Here is an 18,001-nt window from a genome sequence, read left to right on the forward strand (position 1 = left end):
TAATGAATAATAATGGTAAGGAGTGGGAGAATATGCAAGAACAACTTGGGATAAGGATTAAAAATACATTGAAATATTTGGGCATAACACTTGCACTCAAAGTTAAAGAAATGAAAAAACTAAATTATGACGTGGTGATGAATGAAATTGAGAAAAAGATAGATAAATATAAAATGATAAAGTTGTCTTGGTTTGGTAGAATTGCAATGTGTAAGATGATGTTGTTGCCAAAGTTTAATTTTTTATTTGAGATGTTACCGTTAAACTTGACAGAGAAAGATATTGAAGGATATCAGAAGAAATTGGATAAATTTTGCAATGGTGGGAAAAGACCTAGATTAGTGAAGAAAATGTGGTATCAAAATCAAAAGGAAGGTGGATTGGGAATCCCCAAACTACTCAATTATTATTGGGTTTATGCTATTCCGGCTGTGGTAAAAATATTTAAAGGTGAAGATAGTCATTGGAGAGATTTAGAATTAAAAGACATCAAGAGATTTGGCTCAACATGGTTTTTAGATAAAGCCAAATCAAAATGTGTAATTAATAGCTATTGGTTAAAGGGACTGAGTAAAATTTGGAATAAATTTGTTAAAATTTTAATTCCAGATATAATTTTCTTAGGGAAGACAATTGAAAATTGGCCGATTAAAACTAATATAAGTCGTGATAGGGTAATGGAAGATGAAAATATACAAATTATAATAGATTGGTTAAAAACTTCAGAAAATGAAATGAGGAAAAAAGAAATCATTGAAAAATTGGGTTTAGGCTGGTTTGAAAAAATACAGATAGAAAAATGGACTAAGAAAGTAAGGGACAATTGTTCGATAAGTAGAAGTAAAACTGAATTTGAACATTTAGTATTCCAAATTATGAAAGATGAAATTAGGCTAAAGGGACTCGTTAGTAAAATATATAAGATTATAAATTTTGATGGAAAACCACAAAGGGTGATGAAGTTGAATTGGGAAAAAGAACTTAATATTAAAATATCAGATTTAGATTGGAATGTGAATTGGAAGAGTAGAATTATGAAGACTTCATCTGTAAGGATTAAAGAGCATAATTATAAGGTTGTTTGGAAATGGTATTTGACTCCATTAAGATTGTCATTGATGGATAACAAAATTAGTAAACAATGTTGGAGATGTGATATGGAATTAGGGACTTATGAACATATGTGGTACAAATGTGATAAAGTTAAAAAGTTTTGGCAACAATTGGGGAAAATGATATTTGAAATGATGGGGAAAGCAATAATATTGAGACCAGAAACTATATTACTGTTGATAATTAAGGAAATAGAACTAACAAAATATGAGAAAGAATTGATTAGAATTATGATTATAATGGGTAGAATTATAATAGCCAGATATTGGAAATTAGATGTGAATTTTAGAATAGAAGAATGGTATTGTGAAATGTGGAAATTAGCTTTAAACGATAAAATGACATGCGATATTAAAATTAGAAATGGTGACTATAAAGAAGATATTTTCTGGAAAATTTGGAAACCATTTGTGGACTATGCGCTGGGAAAATTGGATGCTTCGGTACCTGTACCCCGAGAACGTGGATTTTGGCGATCATGAGGATATATCCGAAGAACCAAATCTTCCTTTCTTATGTATAGCACAGGGTGAAGTATTGTATATGTTGTTTGTAATGTTATTTAAAATTTTAAAATAAAAAAAAATAAAAAAATAAAAAAAAAGAGTTGGTGGTACTGAATTCACAGTACCAACATGCTTTTCATAAACTTCTGTATGAACCAGGGACCCTGGCTTAGTCCTCTTATGTAATGAAGAATTGTGTAGTGCTAATAACGACGTTAGGTGAACATGCAGATTTGTGTTTTACAGATATACTATATAGAATTACAGACATGTGCTTTTAAGAAATATAATACATTCTGCGGCGGTGGCCAAATTAACTGCTTTAATCAAAGAAAATAATACATCCAGTTTCATCTCCACTTGAAAACTGCTTCTAGATTGTGTGCTTGGGACAGAAAAAATGAAACTGATTTTGGGATTTGCTGATTAGATATGTTTGTTGTTATAGAAATTAGTAGCATATACTAAATCAGCATATACTAAGTATGCAAAAGTAAAAAATTGAGGCTGTAATCTTACTACCTTTATTCTACTGTGCTGAAAAGACTTGGAAGTTAATGCTCTTTTTTCTTTTTTTCCCCCTTCTCCCACACTTCTCTTTTCCCCATTCCCTTTCCCCACTTTCCCACTGTATTTATATTTTGATAAGTTGATAAATAAAAATTATATATTAAAAAAAAGAAATGCACGCTTGTCCCATGGTCCTGGCTATACATCTTAAATAAAAATATATATACTGATAAACAAGTTAAGATTATTCTTTGACTATCTTACAAAACACTGCTATCAAAAGCAGTATTTTCTTAATTCAAACTCAAACTCCTAGTGGCTTCCTTATTCATGTGACATGGATAAGAGAGGGTAGAGGTTATTCGGCAGCACTCTTCTGAGTAAAGTTTAACAGATTAACAGAGTTGGAAGGGACCTTATAGATCATCTAGTCCAACCCCCCACTCAAGAGGAGACCCTATACCATTTCTGACAAATGGCAGTCCAATCTTTTCTTGAAAGTCTCAAGTCATGAAGCTCCCACAACTTCCGAAGGCAAGCTGTTCCATTGGTTGATTGTTCTCACTGTCAGAAAGTTCCTCCTCATTTCTAGGCTGAATCTCTCCTTGGTCAGTTTCCATCCATTATTCCTTGTCTGGCCTTTGGGTGCCTTGAAAAATAGCTTGACCGCCTCCCTCTCTGTGACAGCCCCTCAAATGAACTCTTGCTATCATGTCTCCCCTGGCCCTTCTCTTCACTAGATTAGCTATGCCCAGTTCCTGCAACCGTTCTTCATATGTTTTAGTCTCCAGTCCCCTAAACATCCCAGTTGCTCTCCTCTGCACTTTTTCTAGAATCTCAACATCTTTTTTATAGTGTGGTGACCAAAACTGGATGCAGTACTCTAGGTGTGGTCTTACTAGGGCTTTATAGAGTGGTATTAGTACCTCACTTGATCTTGATTGTATCCCTCTGTTAATGCAATTTAGGATTGCGCTGGCTCATATTTAGCTGATTGTCCACTAAGACACTCTAACACTCTGAAAGCAAGTGTTCTTTCTAGGAAGGCAATCAAATGGCATTTTTGAAAGTCAATTGCTATTATTAACGGGATCCCTAACGCAAGTCCAGTTTCTCAAAAAAGTAGTCAGCTGAAGGATACTCAGGGCATATTATCAGTTTAATCTAATCTTATTGTTTGATTAAGATTCCAGCATTGTTATTCTTTGTAATCATCAGGAAGATATTCATCTAATTTTAATGACCCTTTATAGAAGAATTTTAAAAAAGAAATAGGTAATAGCTAATAATTATTATGTAATACATCAATGGCTAAATCACTTACATAAATACCATCATTTTGAGGAAAGCTGTTTTTTGTAAAGCAAAGGTGTAGAAAATAAAACCAACCAATCAAGTAAAAAAACGAGAGATAAGAAAAGGAAATACAGTTACATATATACAGCTAAACCAGTGGTGAGATGTAAAATTTGTTACTACCGGTTCTGTGGGCATGGCTTGGTGTGGGGGTAATGTGACTGGGTGGGTGTGGCCAACTTTTTTTTTTAATTTTAAAAGCATTTCTTCTACAACCTCTTCAGCCAAAGAGGTTGTTAAAAAAATGCTTTTAAAAGGCTCTGACGATCCCAGCTGAGCTGCGCGATCATCAGAGGCTTTTTTTTTTTAACTTTTAAAAGCATTTTTTCGGCCGAAGAAAAAATGCTTTTAAAAGTAAAAAAAAAAAGCCTTTGATCATTGCTCGGCTCAGCTGGGCATGTGGGGGTGGGGAGCAGGGATTTTTGCTACTGGTTCTTCAAACCACCCGCCGCCATCGCTATCGGATTGGACAATCCAGTCCGAACTGGGAGCATTTCACCCCTGAGCTAAACATACTGCTAAGGCACACAAATTAATCTATCTGGGTTTTTCCCCCCAATTTAATTATAATTTGAAACTGTCTGTTTCATTTTCTGTGCCAAAACCAAATTACCTTAGTTTCTGATATATTAATTTTCAGGTTCATACACCTACATAAAATTTGGCACAAGTTACTCTAGTTCGTAGCCAGCAAAATGGCATCATCTTCCCCAAAGGTATCTGTTGTGTATTTCCTGCTTCTTGCTAAAGTGATTTGCTTAATCAGTTCTCAAAGCTAATTTCACTCCATGGGTCATCACCCAAGAAACAGTAAGTGAGCTGAAGGAAATTTGAGAGGGTTCATTTCTCCCCCCCCCACAAATCTGGCAATTTATAAGAGTTAAACCAAGAGTCAAAGGTTCTCAGAGCAGAAATATTAGTTATGTCAAGAACTCAGCTTCAAAACTTTATTTATTATATTTACAGTCATAGACCAAAAGAATAAGAAATTAGATGCAACACATAAAACAAGAACAGTAGGTTGGAAAGTGAATGTAAAAAATAAAGAAGGAAGAAAGTAAAATAATGATAGTAATGTTAATAACAACAATAATAATAACAAACAACAACAACAATGTAACCAGAGGTCTATGGAGTTTCATAAGTTAGTGTGGGAATTGTGGACCCAATTCCCACACAGAACCAACATCTTCTAACTGTAGTTCTCTTGTTGTTAGTTGTGAACATTGGTGGGTTTCAATTTTTTTTACTACCGGTTCTGTGGGCGTGGCTTGGTGGGCATGGCAGGGGAAGGATACTACAAAATCTCCATTTCCTCCCCATTCCAGGGGAAGGTTACTGCAGAATCCCCATTTCCACCCAATCAGCTGGGACTTGGGAGGCAGAGAATAGATGGGGGCGGGGCCAGTCAGAATTTTTACTACCGGTTCTCCGAACTACTCAGAATTTCTGGTACTGGTTCTCCAGAACTGGTCAGAACCTGCTGAAACCCACCTCTGATTGCGAAGTCGTGTCCAACCCATCGTGACCCCATGGACAACTTTCCTCCAGGCCTTCCTACCATCCCCCGGAGACCATTTAAGTTCACGCCTACTGCTTCAGTGACTCCATCCAGCTACCTCATTCTCTGCCGTCCCCTTCTTCTTTTTCCTTCAATTGTTCCGGGCATTAGGCTCTTCTCCAGTGAGTCCTTCCTTTTCATTAGGTGGCCAAAGCATTTGAGTTTCATCTTCAGGATCTGGCCTTCTAAAGAGCAGTCAGGGTTGATCTCCTCTAGGACTGACCAGTTTGATCGCCTTGCAGTCCAAGGGACTCGCAGGAGTCTTCTCCAGCACCAGTAGTTCTCTAGACTGGTTTAATAGGAAAATCGCACTTTCTGATTAGGGCCAGCCCAAGCATTAGCTGAAAATTGGGGAGATTAACACAAGGTGTGCCATATATGATACAAGGACCATACCCAAATAATATGTGATGGACTCAGTCTCTGAACATATACAGAGGGAGTGTTAAGAAGGGGTGCTACGAAAACTCCCCTCCATTCCTTTAGGGCATTTACTTCTACCAAAATAAGTGCCCTCCTGTGTGAGACTGAGATATCATTTTAACTATATTTGGGGATAATATAAGAAACCCTGTTAAAGGTGTTATAGTGGTGAAATGATGTCCTAGCTCTACCATTTTGAGACACACACTGTTTAACTTCAGCCATGGCTTTTTTCTAAAGCCAGGATACTGTATGTAAGGCATGGGTCTACACTAAGCCATATCACGGAAGCATTAAAGCAGAGTCCATGGGAAGGGAACGAAAGCAGGCAGAAAAAACGCTACAGATTCAAACAAAGAAATACATGTAGTTTTTTACTTATAACAGTTTATTTAGTGACCATTTGAAGTTACAACGGTACTGAAAAAAGCAACTTATGATGATTTTTCACCCTTATGACAGTTGCAGCATCTCCATAGTCATGTGATTTACATTCAGACGCTTGGTAAGTGGTTCATATTTATGACAGTTGCAGTGTCCTGGGGTCACGTGATCACCTTTTGCGACCTTCTGACAAGCAAAGTCAATGGGGAAGCTCGATTCACTTAAGAACCAAGTTAGTCATTTAACAAGTGATTGCAGCGATTCACTTAACAAATGTGGCAAGAAAAATTGTAAAATGTGGCAAAACTTCCTTAACAAATTTCTCACTTAGCAATATAAATTTTGGGCTCAATTGTGGTCATAGGTTGAGGACTACCTGCAAGGTACTGTTGAATTCTCTATGTATATAGTTTTATTAGTTTACAATGTAACATACAATGAGACTACAAAAGCAAATATTAGGGAAATTAGGGAAGGAAAAAGGGAAGAGAATAGTGGGGGAAAAGAAGGGGGGAAAAGGTGTTGACTTCTGACTCCTTTGGTGCAGTTGATTAAGGCATTAAGATCTATGCTCAATTTTTTACTTTTTCATGATAATAGAAACTAGCCATTTCTGTAACAACAAGAAAAACCTAAAATGGAGGCTGATCAAAAGACTTGTAATGCAGAAAACATACAACAACGGATTGAAAGAGAAGTTTTAATGATGCAATATAATTTTACTGAATATGCGATTAGACTGAGAGGATTGCAGGAAAATAACAGAGATGATTTAAGGAAAATATCTTCTGAAATTCTGGCTGGGATCTTAAAGGTTCAACCTGAGGAAGTATTTTGTAGGATCGATAGAGTTTATAGAATAAATTCCTGGACTGCAAAGCAAAGGCAATTGCCTAGAGATGTGGTGATTTATTTTACAGATAAAGAAATAAGAAATAATATTGTGCAAAATTCTTTCAACTCTACTTTGCAATTGTTTGGAAGAAAGATTTGGATATACAAAGAGCTCCCGCCCAAGATGTTATTGGAAAGAAAGAAATTTGGTTTTCTGGTGACTGAGCTTAAAAAAAGAAATATTCTATTCAGGTGGGACGCTCCAGTTGGTATAATATTGAGATATCAAGGAGAAAGATACCAATTAAATACTGTTGAAAAAGCGGAAGAATTTTATCAAAAAATTCTGAAAATGAACTCAACATCTTTATGCACAACACAGGATAAGCAGAAGGAGATGGAAATAAAGGGAAAATATCGACTTATAGAGGCCTCCGTAGACAAATTGCCTTTGGATTCTTTAGACACCTCAGCTGGATTATCTACAAATAAGAGAGAAGTGGCATCGGATTCTAATGTGATGATTCATCAAGTCACAGACAAGCATGGAAATCAATTAGCTGATACACAATCGATAGAAAAGAAATATGAGTCACAAAAGCAAAACCAACAAGATCAAGTCATAAAGCAGAATGAAAACTGATCAGTTGATATACAACTTGTAGAAAGGAAATCAGGATGGAGATCAAACCCACAAAAGGAAAAGAAAAAAAGAAATAGGTCTCACAAAAATAAAAATTTCTAAATTAAGCAACAGTGAAGCCAGTTATTTAAAAAAAAAAAAAGAATGAATATATGAAAAGATAGTTGAGGCGAAGTATTGGTTAACATTATCCTGAGGAGAGTGACAGACCTCTGCAATGCCGTAATTTTGGGATGTGAAAAGAGCCTTAAATTGTTGGATTGGAATTATCTATTTCGGATTTCTTTTTTTATTGATAAATGTATTATATTTATGTTGAGCTATAAGGCAAGAGAGCTACGCTGGGGCACGCAGAAGATCTGGTTGTTACCCATTATGATGACGGGAATTAATAATCCTGAAGAAAGCCATATAATTACAGATATTATATGGAATATAATCTATATAACGGAATATTTTTTTTAGTAGGGCGGGCAGTAGATTAAAAATATTAAGAATTGTTGTGCATGGCAATTTTGTAGGAAAGTGGGTGGAGATAGGTTAGTTTACTGATTGTTTAGTTTAAGAAAAGGGATGTTTAAGTGATATATTTATGGGAGTGGAGGAAATGGATAGAGTTGAATAAATGTTAAATTAGGATTTATGGGGAAGGCTGCTTTGAAATGTTATATTAATATACACAAAAGATTAAATGTTTAAGTAGGATTTATTATATAGTTTTAAAGTGGAAGGTTGTTTTGAAATGTTGTATTAATATACAGATATAAGTATGGGGGAGGAGAAAAAGGGCAGATTATTGCTAAATTGGGAGTTATAACAATATTATTATGCTAAATTAGAAGTTATTATACAATGTTATAGTAGAATGTTATTTTGAAATGTATGGTAAAAGGGGGAAGTAATAATATTAATAATATTATTAGCAAGTAAGGGTCAGTATTTAGAGGAGGGAGTAAGGGGATGGTAAAATATTATATAATCTGTTATGAATTAGGTTTTTGTTGTGAAGAAGTCACAGGGGGGGATGGGTGGTGAGGGGGGGTTAGGGAGGAGGGAGGGAGAAAAATGGGGGGGAAATTTGTATTTGAAAACTTTTTCAATTAAAAAAAAAGAGATCTATGCTCAATTTTTTACTTTTTCATGATAATAGAAACTAGCCATTTCTGTAACAACAAATCTATCTAACTAGTAAAAACCAAGCTCAAAGTTTCATCTTTTTCCAACTCAAGCACAAAGTCCAGAAGTGGTTTCCAAGTCGAAGTAAAGGTGTTTGTGTTTTTTTCCTTTAATCAGAGCAATCAATTTAACCATCAAGGTAATGTTGAATTCTCACACCAATAGAGAGAAATCAATGTATGCCTCCCCCCCTCCCCTAATTTGCAATAGAGATTCTTATCAAGATTTGCTGTTTTGAGTGTGTCAAGTATTTTAGCCAAGTTTCAGCCTTGGTAAGGTCTGTAAGGTGAAGCCAAGCTTTGGTACAGTCAATGTGACACAGTATGAATTCTTGCTAAAGAACTAAATTCCTTAAATTAACTTAAATCTCTTGGGAAGAAATCAGGAAAGGATCTAGCTATGTTGCTCTGCCAAGTAAGCAACTGTTGTGGCTCCGTTGCCTGAGCCCGGGCTATCGAAAGATGCAGACTCTGAGAGTGAGGAAGAGGAGTTAGCAAGGCCTCCCACTCCAGGACCCTCCTCTCTGGCAATGCCTCCGGAGGACACCGAAGGCCAAAAGATAGGCTCAGAGCCAAGCACGTCCCCGTAGCCACAGGTGGACAGCGACAAAGGAGATAAGTGCTGGCTGGACCCTCGCCAGAGGCGCAGGGAGAAGCATGTGCAGCAGAGGGGAAGGCGTGCCAGAGATTAGCTGAGTCACTGGACCACACCCCACAGGGTATAAATGTGGGTGTGGTGGCCGGTTCAGTTTGTGACGAGCAAAAACTAGAAATAATCCATGATCTCTGCGTTACTGGACTTTGCCTGCTTTATCAGACTGCATTTGGATTAATCCTTGTATTGTTGAAAACTCTGCCTGTTTTATCGGAATGCTGGGAGTCTAATCTTTGTTTTGTGTGAGTAAAGTCTGAATTGGCAGCTAGCCACTGGGTTGCTGCCAGCTTTATTTTCAAAGAATTTTGTCGTGTGGCTTATTAACTCTGGGCCATCTGTGGGGGTGCGTGAGTGGAACGGGGACAGAACAGCAACTCTTCCATCTGCAAATCATCCCCAGTGTGCCTTAAAAACAATCCGTATTTCTTTCACATCATCCCGTGATCTCTGGATCTTACATACATGTGATATGGATCTTGACCTTGCAAGGAGACCTTTCAGCCAATTATTTCTCAGTCTATCTATTCAAATACCCAGCTCTGAAAAAGCTTGTCAGTCACTGGGAGTCTCATTTCTTCTTTAAGTAATCCCACTCTCGGAGACCCTAACATTTTTGGGAAACACAAGGAAAAGCTCCAAAAGCTCCTTCAGTTCATCATGATACACTTCCAACAATCCTAATGGGTCACAATATCTAAGTAAATCCTGATATAACTCAGTCATTAAAGCTACATCTTTCTGCAACCCAACAAGACAGACACAGACTTCAGAGGATAATTAGAACTGCAGAAAAAACAATCGCTACCAACCTGCCTTCCATTGAGGACCTGTATACTGCACGAGTCAAAAAGAGGGCTGTGAAAATATTTACAGACCCCTCACACCCTGGACATAAACTGTTTCAACTCCTAATGACACTCAAAATGATGCTATAGAGCACTGCACACCAGAAAAACTAGACCCAAGAACAGTTTTTGCCGAATGCCATCACTCTGCAAAACAAATAATTCCCTCAACACTGTCCAACTATTCACTAAGTCTGAATTACTATTAATCTTCTCATCATTCCTATCGCCCATCTCTTCCCACTTATGATTGCATGACTGTAACTTTGTTGCTTGTATCCTTACGATTTACATTGATTGTTTCTTAGAATGATTTGATTGCTTATTTGTTCCCTATGACTATCATTAAGTGTTGTACCTTATGATTCTTGACAAGTGCATCTTGTCTTTTTATGTACAGTGAGTGCATAGGCACCAAAGACAAATTCCTTGTGTGTCCAATCACACTCGGCCAATAGAGAATTCTACATGCCAGGGCTTTCCCCAAAACTGAGCTGAGTGACATAGAGGTGGGAGACAGTATTTCCAAGGGCCAGATTGTCCAATCTGAAGATGAAGATCTAAAAATGTTAAAGACCTTTTTGAAGATAAGCTTCACCTGTCATTGAAAGAGGAAGACAATACCTGGCATTGCAAGGGTGGCAAGGAATCAGGATTGTTGGAAGGCAGAAATGACGAAACAGTTATTTTCTGCTATCACCAGGGAGTACAAAAATTACGTTCAAATCACTGAGAGATGAGGGTCAAAATGTAACAGGGAAATGGTCATGTATTAACATGTTAATATGAACATCATTAGTACCATAGGCCACCTTCAGTCATGTCCAATGATTCATGCCTTGAAAAATTGTCCAGGTAGGTAGCAATTGTCAGATTTTTTTCCTCATAATTATGCACATAAATTATTGTTTCCAAAGGTAAGACTTTGAATCTCTTATAGCATGTATATATAGGTAAAGGTTAAGGTTCCCCTCACACATATGTGCTAGTTGTTCCCGACTCTAGGGGGCGGTGCTCATCTCCATTTCAAAGCTTGAAGAGCCAGCGTTGTCCAAAGACGTCTCCGTGGCCATGTGGCCAGCATGACTAAACGCCGAAGGCGCACGGAACGCTGTTACCTTCCCACCAAAGGTGGTCCCTATTTTTCTACTCTGCATTTTTTATGTGCTTTCGAACTGCTAGGTTGGCAGAAGCTGGGACAAGTAATGGAAGCTCAGCCCATTACGCAGCACTAGGGATTCGAAGCGCTGAACTGCCGACCATTCGATTGACAAGCTCAGCATCTTAGCCACTGAGCCACCAGTCCTAGTGTGCGCACAGACACACAGACACATATATATGCCTTCCTTTCTTTGTACATGTGTGCACATATGCACAGACAGAGAGACAAACAACCAGATTGAGACTCATAATAACTTGAAAGAGCAGGACAAATGAATCAGAATAACCTACCATTTAGAGGGCAACCTATCACAGTAAACCATTCCTCTGCAGCACCCTGACTGCCTCTAGATCCATTATCCGTTCTCTCTTGTGTGCCACTGAAATTCTTCAAAAGTTTGTTTGTTTATTTATTTATTTATTTATTTATTTATTTATTTATTTATTTATTCGATTTATATGCAGCCCTTTTCCGGAGACTCAGGACGGCTTACAATGTGTTAAGCAATAGCCTTCATACTTTTGTATATACCTGCTTAGTAGGGCTTTCGCCCCCCCCCCCATAAGCGGTGTTCTTTTTTATACAAAGTCAGCTTATTGCCCCCACAAACCGGGTCCTCATTTTACCTACCTCGGAAGGATGGAAAGCTGAGTCAACCTTGAGCCTGGTGAGATTTGAACTCGCAGTAATTGCAGGCAGTTGGTGTTACTTAACAGTGCTTTAGTCTGCTGCGCCACCAAGGCTCTAAAATTGAACTATATAAGATCATTAATTGCAGACTTTATATCTAGTTGCTCCTTAAGTAGGTAAGTATAGGACCAGGGACAAAGTGTTTGCAACAGTTCCAGAAGGCTGCTTGAGTGGATCCAAAATTGTTCCTGTCATGCGAGAATCATAACCTTTCTAAAAAAAGATGGATGAATAATACTACTGCTTTTATGCAATCATTTCTATTATAGAGAGGTTATTTTGTTCTTGCTGAGGGTAAAATTCTTGCTGTCACCAATCAGTGGGTTTCGCATGAGTCCAGCAGCATCGTTGTAAACAGGGTTATATTATTTCCCCATGAACAACGTGACTGTCTCCAGCTTCACTTCGTATTAAGGTAAGAAAAATTCCCACAGGAAGGAATTATGTCCAATGGTGATTTGATCTTTGAAGAATATATTTTTCCCAAGCTCTGAAAATATCTACTATTCCCAAAGCTAATTTTTCCATCACAATAAGCCCTAATAGCAGAATAATGTTTAAATTAACCATTTTAAAAAGCAGGCAGCTGTTTGTAATTTAACATTATTAATCTACAAGGCAATTATTCATTGCCTTTAGGCTTTTCTGAAGAAACATGTTTTTTTTAATGATACATTGGAAGGACCATTTCAAAAGCATCAAGATAAATCTCCCTTGGAAGAGAAAATAAGAAGATGAAGCCAAAATGGTTTTGCCTACAAAAAAAAAAAAAAAAAAAAGGACAGAACATTAAACAATTTCCAATGTATATATATAATCCTTTTATGTAATGACAAGTCCTGAATTATTGAAACTGTATATCCCGTTATTCTGAGTAATATCCAATAAGTATTTCTCACAATTAACATGCTTCCTCAAAGTTGGAATCCCATCAATACCCATGGCAAATTTATTTTCCTTACATAATAAATTCATATTTCTTAGATCTGGATAGTGGAAGGCTGGGGAAAACTGTTCCAGTGGTAGATGAGGCAAAATCCTTCAAGGAAGGGAAAGAAGATTTTGATTAAAGTGCCTTAAAAATTCTCAGGATTCTGGTTTAAAAACAATAACGAATAAATTTAAGTTGGCATGTTAAACTCATATCTGTATAGATCTGCCCTCCCATTAGCAGTGTTGTTATTCTGATTTTGAGGAGTGAATAGGAACGAGTTTGGGTTAATTTATCTATTAAGGAATTGTTTACTGAACCGATTTCTATAAAGGCTTAAAATTAAGTCATAATTGTCAGAGTTGATACAAGATTATTCTCTGACCTGGTTTGATTTAGATCAGTGATGTCGAACCTTTTCGAAACCGAGTGCAGTAAAGGTCGCGCGGAAACATTGCGTGCATACGCACGCGCTTGTCGGGGCCATGCTCCGGAAAAGCTGAACTTCCGGGTTCTAGCGCACATGTGCACCGGACAATCAGCTGACCGGCACGCATGCATAGGCCAGTTTTCAGCACTGCCATGCGCGCGAAGGGATCGTGCTCCAGAAAAGCCGAACTTCCAGGTTCTGGCACGCATGCGCACCCCACAATCAGGTGGCTGGCACACATGTGCACACCACTTTTTGGCACTGCCATACGTGCAAAGGACAGCTGATTGTTGCGCACGCATGCGCGCCATAAACCCAGAAAACTAACAGGCCAGGGTGCGTGTGCCAGGCGACATGGCTTCGTGTGCCACTTTGGGCACGCGTGCCATAGGTTCGCCATCACGGACTTAGACCCACTTCTAATCCCTAGGAACCTCACTGGGTAGCTTTGACACAGGCACATTCTTTCTAACTAACCAACATCGCTGGGTTGTTCTGAGAATAAAAGAGGTGAATAGATCATATATACTGCCTTTGGCTTCCTGGAAAAAAAGAAAGCCTATGGTACTTTATGTTTATCCATTACATTTGTCAGGATTTTCCTTTTGCATTTTATTCTTCAGGAGTACAAGTCATGTGAGAAATAACTCAAGAAATAGAGAACAAGTCATGTGAGAAATAGCATCTCAAGGGAATCAGTGTTTCTCCGTGACACTGAAATAATGATGCCACGCTTTGCAATAAAAGGAGAGAGACCCCCTTTTTTCCTGCAAGAAAGACAACTTGCTGCACCTGTCACTGCTCAGAACCATTTTTCCGATTAAATGCCAGCTCCCGCACCTCCAGATTGACTAAAGCTGGCATAAAAGCTTAGCCTGAAAGCCAAGTTTCTCCACACATCTATTAAAGAAAAAAACATTTAAATCCTGGATAGGCGAAGGTATCATGAGGCATTAGCAGAGGAATGTCAAGTTTAAGGCACTCACAAGCCTTCAGGAGAGCCTCACATAGGGCTATATGACATTATTAATGCTAGTTTCTTCTCACACCCGGTGCCCACACACGGCTAGAAATCACCCAACACCGTGAGTGGAGTTTATTTATTTACTTTAATAAACAAGCAGCAGAGTCTGCAGAATGAGGCTATGGAAAATTACGTTAAATTGCAGCTTGGGGTGGACCTGTCAATCAACCTTCTCACTACCGATGTCTGTCTGCTGTTTATTATTCAGGACAAAGACATTCAAAATAAATATCTGTCTCCAGGTGAAAAATTTAAGAAACTAAGACATGACTGTATAACTGATCTAGAGAAGACCAAGCTAGAGGGGGGGGGGGGGGGAGAATGCACACACTACAGTCTCATTGATGGTAACTGCCTGTGGGAAGCAGTCTTTAATTCAAATAAAGGGGAGTATTGTTTACATGTTCTGATAGCTAGCACACAGGTCCTAGAATCACATTGCCCTGCCCCTTGTGTAGAAGGGGCAGTGGGCAAACAGAGCTTGCTAGCAGGCCACTCTGGGGAAGGGGATTCGGTAGCCAAATAGTGAATAGTTGTTTTAGTAGCAAAATTCTTGCAAAAAGGTTTGAAGAATAGCAGATCTGTCCCTTACCACTAACATGTGTTCTCAGTTCAGGTAATTGGTTCAATACACCAGTTCTAGACATGGTACTGTATCGCTCAGTCTCAGCCGCTTCAAGACGGGGAGATCAACTCCCAGAATTCCCCAGCTGGCTGAGGAATTCTGGGAACAGAGGTCCACACAGTTTGAATTGGCTGTGGTTGAAAAACACTGCTCAAGGCTGATGAGTTGCAGGATATGTACTTAAAGTTTAATAGAGTTTTAAACCATAACTTTGGTTTGATGTTCTGAGACTACTGGAAGTGACATGAGTTCTTTAGATGGACTCACAATAGCCAAGAAAGCAGGACTTATGGGAACTATAAAGCAAGGTATAGTCAAGATGTGAGAAGGCTGTGCTCTGTGTTGTTGTTTTCCTGCTGAGGATTTGAACATGGGAGTGGCCAATATTCACAGTAGCCTAGGAAATTAAGCTAGTTTCGAGGGCCAAAAACTATTGGGACTGAAGCTCCCATGTGTTTTTCTAATTGATCATGCATCCCAGGAGCCTGGGAGCTGGACCAGTCTTGGATTACAACATCCAACCTGTATGTATAACAAATATGCCTATATGCCTATATGTATAACAAAAAGATAAGCCATGATATTTTTAAAGATTTTTTTCCATCTAAATAACCCACGGCAGTAAACATATCCAAACAATATTCCTTCCTCCTCCTATTTTCCCCACAACAACTCTGTAAGGTGGGTTAGGCTGAGAGAGAATGACTGTCCCAAAATCACTCAGACAGCTTTCGTGCCTAAGGTAGAACTAGAATTCACCATCTCCCACTTTCAAACCTGGTGCTTTAACCACTCTACGTCTGTCGATTTGCCACTGACGGCCTTCACACAGCATGCTAAGTCCTGAACCATTGTTTACTAGCCTTGATAGTTTAGTAGATAGTATGGACCAGGGGTGAAATCCAGCAGGTTCTGACAGGTTCTGGAGAACCAGTAGCGGAAATTTTGAGTAGTTCAGAGAACTGGGAAATACCACCTCTGGCTGGCCCCAGAGTGGGGTGGGAATGTGGATTTTGCAGTATCCTTCCCCTGGAGTGGGGTGGGAATGGAGATTTTGCAGTATCCTTCCCCTGCCATGCCCACCAAGCCATGCCCACCAAGTCATGCCCACAGAACTGGTAGTAAAAAAAATGTGGATTTCACCACTGGTATGGACCTAGCGTTCTTGCACAAGGATCTTTTCAAAATGCTCCTACAACAAGGTGGATGGTTTTGCTTGGTGAATCAAAATAACACCACAAAAGTCTGAGTTGCTTTGCCACCCCTTTCTACCCTTCTGCTCTTTTTTTGCACAACAACAAAGTAAAACAAATGCCAACTATCATTTCTCTAACAAAGCCAGCTTCCAATGTTTAGGGCATTCACCAGAGAATAACTAACAGATACCACAGTCTCTCTGCAAGCCTAATGAAAGAATACATCAGATTTCAAAAACCATAATCACAATATTTATTTATTTATTTTATTTTATTAATTAAATTTATATATCGCCCTACTCCCGAAGGACTCAGGGCAGTGAATAGCCAAAAGATAAAATACACATAGTACAAACGTTAAAAAACCATTTAAAAATACATTAAATACTTTGGCCCAAAACAAATTTAAAACACCCCAATTTATAAAACAAATTTAAAAGCAATTAAAAGGGAGGTTAGGCCAGACCAGCCTGCTGGAATAAGAATGTTTTGAGGGCACGGCGGAAAGTGTGCAAATCCGGGATCCTCCGTATCAACGGGGGGAGCTCGTTCCAGATGGCAGGTGCCCCCACAGAGAAGGCTTTCCCCCTGGGGGCCGCCAGTCGACATTGTTTGACCGACGGCACCCTGAGAAGATATCCTCCTCGAACACCACCCAGTTGCCTCCTTTCCCTTCTGACTCTGCCGTTGCCGTTTGCAGTACTTGAAAATCAGATTCGACAGTGAGGCAGCCTTCTTAAGCAAACAAAGGGAGTGGTTCCCTAGCAACCAGAACCAAATGAAAGCTTTTCTCCTCCTCATTCCTTTCGATTTAGCATCTTTTGCACAGCAGCTATGCATTGAAGAGATCTGGGCTTTAAACTGAGTGGGCTTTCCAAAAATCCATAATCACAATCACTATTGCTTGAAAAGTCAGGTGTTTTACATTCAAAGTGAAATGAATGGTTGGTTGATGAGTATGGACAAGTTCCCAAATGCAGGGATGAAAAGGTTTGGGTCACCACAGTTCAGATCTCGATCTCTCTCCCTCTCCCTCCCTCCGTCCCTCCCTCCGTCCCTCTCTTTTTCTCTAATTTAGTATTGGATCAAATCAGGGATGGGTTCTACTTACCTTTACTACCAGTTTGCAGTGGGGTCATGCGCACGCTCTTCTGTGCATGCACAGAAGCGTGTTGATGACGTCGGGGTCGGTGGGCGGAGCCTCCCGCCGGTTTTACTACCGGTTCTATAGAACTGGTGCGAACCGGGGGCAACCCACCACTGGAACAAATGTTGTAATTACAATCTCACCATATCTCAGATGAAAAGTTTACAGCTTTGAAATACAGAAGAAATAGTTAGGAGATAAGATGTGCTCAGTCTGATCAGACTTAGCAAACCACAGCTTTTTAAATTGGAGCTTCAGTCGCATCATTTGTGAAATGGGTACGGTTAGCTAAAAAGCCAGGTTTGTTATGTATCATTTTATACCATTTAAATTCACCTGTGCTTCAATCCTTCGCACTCCTAACAAGAAATAAACCCTAGCAATGCAATAAGATTTATTTCCGAGTAACATGCGAATTAAATCATTGTCAACATATCCAGGGATGTAGACCTATTTAACACTGAACAGTTGAACTATGCTATGTTACACCTATGAATAATTGATTTGAAAATGTGGAGAGAGAAAGAGTTGTGTAGTCATGATCTTTTTTTTTTTTTTTAAAGAATTTCTTGTGCTTGGTCAATCACAGTTCAAATGTTTTATTTGCCAGGCTCTCATTGATTCTTTTTGCACGATTACTGGATTTCTGTCTCACTGGTTATCTTAGGAGAAGACAATAAGGTAATACAAGGGATCTCTGGGTAATTGAATGATGTGTACAAACAAATTGCTCCACAGCATTAAGGCAGCGTGAATGATTTGAGGAAATAGTTTGGAAATTACACACACAC

This window comes from Pantherophis guttatus, chromosome 2 (genome assembly GCF_059756535.1).
Source record: "Pantherophis guttatus breed Tessera chromosome 2, ASM5975653v1, whole genome shotgun sequence".
In the NCBI taxonomy this organism is placed as follows: Eukaryota; Metazoa; Chordata; class Lepidosauria; order Squamata; family Colubridae; genus Pantherophis; species Pantherophis guttatus.